Raw genomic sequence first — 6,369 nt, 5'->3', positions numbered from 1 at the left:
ATACTTATTTCCATATCTGCCTTTCCTATTAGATGGTAATTCTTCTTAAAGACAATACATTAAATCTGCGTTCCCCCATACCTTGCACAGTATCTAGAATGTAGTCAGTACTAGAAAGATTGAATTTAGAAAGGCTTAATGAGTACAAATGTCGTACTCTCTCAGGTATAGCGTGTCCTGTCACTAAGAGCAGAGACCCGTCTCCAGACCTGGGAAGATGTTACAAGGTACATGGGAACTGAGTTCATTCATTTAAAAAGAAACTACTTACTGAGCATCTACTATGTGCCAGGCACTGTGTTAGGCAAAAGGCATAGTACCGCAGAAGACAGACAGACATGGTGCCTATACTCATAAAAGCATCCAGAGACTTGGAGCTGAGCCTTTAACTCTTGTTATAAAGTATGGACCAGTGATTCTCAAACTTGAATGTGTGTACGAATTGCCCAGGGATCTGGCATTCTGATTCAGTAGGTCTGGGGTGGGCCCAAGAGTCTACATTGCTCACAAACTTCCATTTGATGCTGATTATGCTGGTCCCAGGCTCACCTCTTGAGTAGCAAGGACCAATGTTATAAAATTTTATTCTCTTGAAATACTGTCCTGTATTACTTACCCTGCAAGATTTCCCCAGTATTACTTGTTCATGTGTGTGTGTTTAGTTCTATGCAATTTTGTCACATACGTAGGTTTGTAGATTCACCATCACAGTAAACATACAGAACAGTCTTATCACTGCCAACATCCCATCCCACAACATTGCTCACCTCTGGCAACCACTAATCTGTCATCTATCTCTACAGTTTTGTCATTTCGAAAATGTTACATAAATAGAATCATACAGCACATAACCTTTTGAGATTGGTGCTTTCACTCTGTGTACTTTTCTTTTTGCCTGTATCGATAGATCATTCCTTTCTATTTGAGAGAAGTGTTCCACGGGATGAAAGTACCACAGTTAGTTTAACCCGTCACCAGTTGAAGGGTATCTGGGTTGTGTCCATTTTCAATTATTACAAATAAAACTGCTCTGAACCTTTGTGTACAGATTTTTGTGTGAACATAAGTTTTCATTTCTTTGGGATGAATAACCCAGATTGCATTTGCAGGGCAATATGGCAGTTTCATGTTTAGATTTATAAGAAGGTGCCAAACTGTTGCCCAGAGGGGCTGTAAAATTTTATATTCCCACGAGCAACGTTTGAGTGTTCCAGTTTCTTTTCATTGTTGTCAGCATTTGGTGCTGTCACTATTATTTTTTTAATATTAATGCACACTTCTTTTTATTATATTAAAATCAGGCAATGGTCTGAAAAATGAAAAGGCTGCTTATGGAATACTGTTACGTTAAACTTTACTTACAGGACGTTAAATCCTTAGAACTAAGGGTTTCCCCAGAAAAAGATTAATGGTAACATCAGCTGCTTTTCATACTTGATGGTTGCTGCTTCAAAAGGTGGTTTTATACAAACACTAAAAAAAAAAGAAAAACCCTTAGAATACAATGAATTGCTTTTCTTTTGGTATGCATCCACATCTCAGCATTTAGTGGTCCTGAACAGGAAAGTGGAAAAACGCAGCAATTTGCCAGGAAGTCAAGCCCACCAATTTTGGGGATCCACTTGGGGTACAAACAAGTTCTTTCTTATCCCTGCTGAGGACCGTGAGAAGCAGCAAAGTATGCATTGAATCTAAGGTTCTTTTTGATCCAGTTGTCAGATTCCAAACTAGACCCAAATGGATTGCAAGGATGACCCAGTGAGAGCCCTGTTTAAAACTTCTTCAAATTTTAAAAGCAAAAGCAATTACAGGAAAAGAAAACAGTTCATTCAGAGGGATTGTGTGTGCCTACAAGTGTCTTCTGTGGCCTTTCTCCAAGTTTAACCACCAAGGACTTTAGAGCTGGCAGGTCTCAGTAACCCTGGTGACTGTTCTTTTCACCTTATCAAAACCTGAGCTAAAAAAATGCATCAGCTGATGACGACAGCAGAGGGTGGCAGGGCTTAGCACCCAATATTCATTTCCCAGGCTGGTGGAGAGTAAAAAGTGTGGTTCCAAAACTAAATGAGGGAGGTCAGAGACGCTTTCCAACCTTAACTGATGGCTTCTGATTAAAGCAAGGAAGTGTCATGGAAAGTGCTGGGAGGTGATGGTGCCAAAAGGGACTTGAGGAGGAGAAAGGACAAAGCAGCATGCTCGATTAAGGTGGAGGGAGAAGATATGGGGAAAGCCCTGAATTCTTCACCAAAGGCCAATTTCAGAGGGGAGCTGAGGGGGTTACAATCTATGCTTCGGCCAAGGGTGGTAGTGGAGAGTGGGAAGAGGATGGTGGCTTGGAAGGGGGGCAGCATTTAAGACTTAAAGAAAGAAACCAGGCGTGCAGACGAAGCACCCACACACACCCAGCAGGAGTCCCACAGGCTGTGACCTGAAACCTTCACATCTACTCTAAGAAGCCACCCTCAGCTGGAGGGCTGTTGCAGGGAGGGAGGAGGCAGGGGGAGGGGAAGGGGAGAAGGCAGAGACCCCAGGCCATGTAATCAGCAGCAAGGTGATTGCGTGATGTGTCTTTTCACAGTTGAGTTAGATGTGCCCCACTGGTTATGACGGGAATCGATTTAAATACACTTTCTTGATCCTAGAAGTTCATATGTGGACAGTGGTTGTTACACTTGACAGGATGATTTGTTATGGCACAACTTATATATTTCAAATGGACAAAAAAATTAGTATCACATTTACAGTATCTTAAGATAAACTGCATTTGAATGGGAGTTTCCTTTCCAGTACTTTGAGGTCTACAAGACGTATCTAGAAAATTTACTACTGTGGAAAATGAAGACTGTTTAAATCAAATGGGGGGTAAGGGAGGGTTGGTGGTTTTTCTTTTTGATTCACTGCTGTAACGCTGTCCTTCAGGCGGCTGAGGGAGTTTCATATTATCTTTAGACATCATTAGGCGCTGAAGCTCTTGCAGGGCAACTGATGCTATATGAGTTCTGCCATACTGCTAGCACTGATTTGGCTCTTGGGTCCACCACTCCATTGGAACTATTAACTCCATTCATATTAATTTTTGTTACAAGTCTTACAAAGGGGGGTGCTTCTGGGTATTTAGCTCCACATTCTATTTTAAGGCTGTATACTTGGTTTTCATAAATTGTTCTTGGGGGCTCAATGATCATCCCTGTCCATCTTGTAAGTGTCATGTCTTCATCATCTTCTAGACCCCAGATAATTGTACCATCTCCTACTCCTTTCTGGCCTTCGTTGAGCTCTTCCAACAGTTGGAAATTGCGAGGGACTTTTAGTCGCGAGCCTGCTGTGGCTGCCACCTTGTGTTGCTGTCGCTCCTTCACTATCTTTTTTTTTAATTTTAGGAATTCTAATAGACATGTAGTGATATCTCAGAGTGGTTTTAATTTGCATTTCCCTAATGGCTAATGATGTCAAACATCTTTCTTATGCTTCTTTGTCATCTGAATATTATCTTTGGTTAAGTGTCTGTTTATGTTTTATCCCAGTTTCTAATTGGATTTTTCCTTTGTTGTTTCCATTGAGTTTTAAGAGTTCTTCATATGTTCTGGATACTACTACTTTGTCATATTCTTCTTTAGAAATATTTTCTCCAAGTCTTAAGCTTGTATTTCATCTTCTTCACAGGGTCTTTTGCAGAGCAAAAGTTTATATTTTTAGTGAGGTCCAATTTATCATTTTTCCCTTTTATGGATTATGCTTTGGGTATCAAGTTTAACAACTGTTCACCTAGACCTGATCCCAAAGATTTTCTCCTAGTATTTCTTTTCTCATAAAGGTTTTATAGTTTTAAGTTTTACATTTAAATGCATGAACATTTTGAATTTTTTTTTTTGGTATAAGGTGTGAGATTTAGATCAGAGTTTATTACACCTGTTGAGGTGTAGCATGAGGTCCAGGTGGGGGTTATGTTCAGTTTCCCACTGGACCCGACCAGTATCACCCTTACAAAAGAGGAACAGAGCACTTACACCTCACTGAAGACAGTTGAGGTGGAAGTTCAGCCAGCCCTTCCCTCTGCTGACATCTTCCCAGCAAATGTGTGACACTGACTTTCACTGCCTTGTTGATGCTGAGTGAATGTGGAAGCTCAGCTCCCTGCTGGACCCCACTGGCACTACATGAGGAGAGGGAAATAGAGTGTCTGCCGGCTCCACCTCTCATCACCTCATCTACCTCATTGCTGGTGGTGGGGGGAGTTGAGAATCTGCTCCCCGTTGTGTTCCACAGACACAGGGAAAGGGCTATGAAGCCTAGTGGGGACTAGCTCTGCCTCATACCACCTCATTTAGTCTTATTTCTTCCAGGAAGATCTGGAGAGTCTGTTCACTGCTGGAGCCCACTGACACCATCCTGGGGGGGAGGGAGAATGGTAATAACGCCTGCTTCTGGCCGGTGGGGGAATGGAAGATCAGATCTCCACTCAGCTTCGCCAGTACTCTTCCTGTAGGGGAATTGGTGCACAGCCTGCCTATGCTGGGCAGAGGATAGATGACTAGCACCCCCCTCAGCTCTGCCAACTCCACTGGGCAGGGGAATCAGAGGGCTGCCACCTCTCTGTGGTGCAGGGAGGAGTGGCAGAGTGAAAGATCTGCTTGTGTTTGGCTTCAGTGGAACTTTGGGGAAGGGGTACAGTTTTTCCAATGTTCCATGTATTTTGCGCTGCAGTAGGGTAGCTATTACCAAAAAGGATTCTGTTGTTAAGGTACCCATTTTCTGGGCCTTCAGCTAGGGAAAGCAGGTTTTTGTTTTGTTTTGTTTTAATCTGTGCTTGTTGGCAGTTCTGGGTTGGAAGCTTTTGTAGCATCCTGTCACAAAAATGTATGGAAGTGATAAAAAAAAAAAAAAAGACCCAGGAAACTCACTGCCATGTTGTTCCTCAAGCCCCCTGCAATCTAAACCTACAAATAATAGACCGCTCTGGGAAGGAATTGCCTTCCTCTGGATTCTTACTGAGGACTGACCCCTTTTCTCAGCCCTGGATATTACGTTCTCTGAACCCTGAGGGCCCAGTCACATGACGCTTTCTTGGTTTCCCATTAAATTGCTCTTTAATAATGATTGAAAGGAGCAAGGCTTCAATTCTGAGAGCGACCCTGGTGTCTTCAAGTCTCAAGAAGTGCTATCGGCATCTGGGGGGTTACATGGGATGACAGCAAAGGAAGCTCTGGCCTTCCTCCTTGTAGCCTGATCACATCTGGAAAAAAAAAGACCTCCTGGCTTCTCTCTCTGCTTCTGAATGTGGTCTTTGCTTATACCCTTCCAAGTCTAACATGCCTCATGTTCCTAATTACTTAGCTTATATTTTCAAATGCTCAGCTCCAGAAAGGTCCTGGCAATTGATGGTGGGACTTCATAGAATTTATTCCTAACCTCTGCCCCTCAGTTCATGTCCTCTCTGCCCACCCTAAGGATAACTCAGAGTGCCCCAAGTTTCATGACACTGTGCATTTTTAACATCTCTTTATGAAATAGAGGAATGTGGCAGACTTGCAGAAATATCTGACAAGCTTTGGTGTTTAAAATACCTTTAAAAACACTTTTAAGATTCATACTAAGACTTTATTAATAAATAGTTATAACTCAGAGCTTACGTGTAAATTTCTCAAATGTATTTTAGTTATAGACAGTATAAGTTCTCACTCTGTATCAAATATAATGCAGAATCATTAAAAACACAAGTAAATCAACCCAAGTCATCTAGACTTAATAGTAAAATCCAAACACCAATGCCCTTTATAATGGGAAATCTGAAATATTTTCTGTTTATGAAATGATATTTTCTAACTGCACTTGGAAATGAGGGCCCAAAAGATCACACAATCCAGACTTCATTTGGAGATGAGGAAGCAGGCTCAAAGAAGGCAGGTGGCTTGTCCAAGATCACAAACCCAATTAATTCTGAATTACAGTTCATATCTCTTAACTCTTGGACCAATATTATTTTCATTACATCAGTGGTTCTTACATTTTAGTATTCATTAGAATCACCTAGAGGGCATGTTTAAAAACAGACTACTGGGTCCCACCCTCAGAGTTTCTGATTGAGTTTTCAGGGTGGGACCTGAAGATTTGCATTTCCTACCAGATCCCACAAAGCTGCTCATGCTGCTGGTCTCAGGGACCACTTTTGAGAACCACTGAATTGCAGCATTTTCCTCTGTTTCTATTCTATTTTACTTTAATGAACATCTTTAACTTTATATTTTGGATAATTTTGAAAATACACAAAAGTGGACCCAAGACTATGTATAAGGAACTCATAAATCCATCGAACACCAACCATCCAACAATAGCCAATCTAAAGAACTTCTTAACATACCACTTTATTTT

General features: G+C 41.5%; 1 pseudogene; it reads right to left on the bottom strand.

Moving 5' to 3' along the window:
• Nucleotides 1-2,851: 2,851 nt before the first annotated feature.
• Nucleotides 2,852-4,388, bottom strand: LOC132418227 (ubiquitin-conjugating enzyme E2 variant 1 pseudogene; annotated as a pseudogene).
• Nucleotides 4,389-6,369: the final 1,981 nt, after the last annotated feature.

This window comes from Delphinus delphis, chromosome X, assembly GCF_949987515.2.
Source record: "Delphinus delphis chromosome X, mDelDel1.2, whole genome shotgun sequence".
Lineage (NCBI taxonomy): Eukaryota > Metazoa > Chordata > Mammalia > Artiodactyla > Delphinidae > Delphinus > Delphinus delphis.
This window is presented reverse-complemented; position numbering and strand designations above follow the sequence as displayed.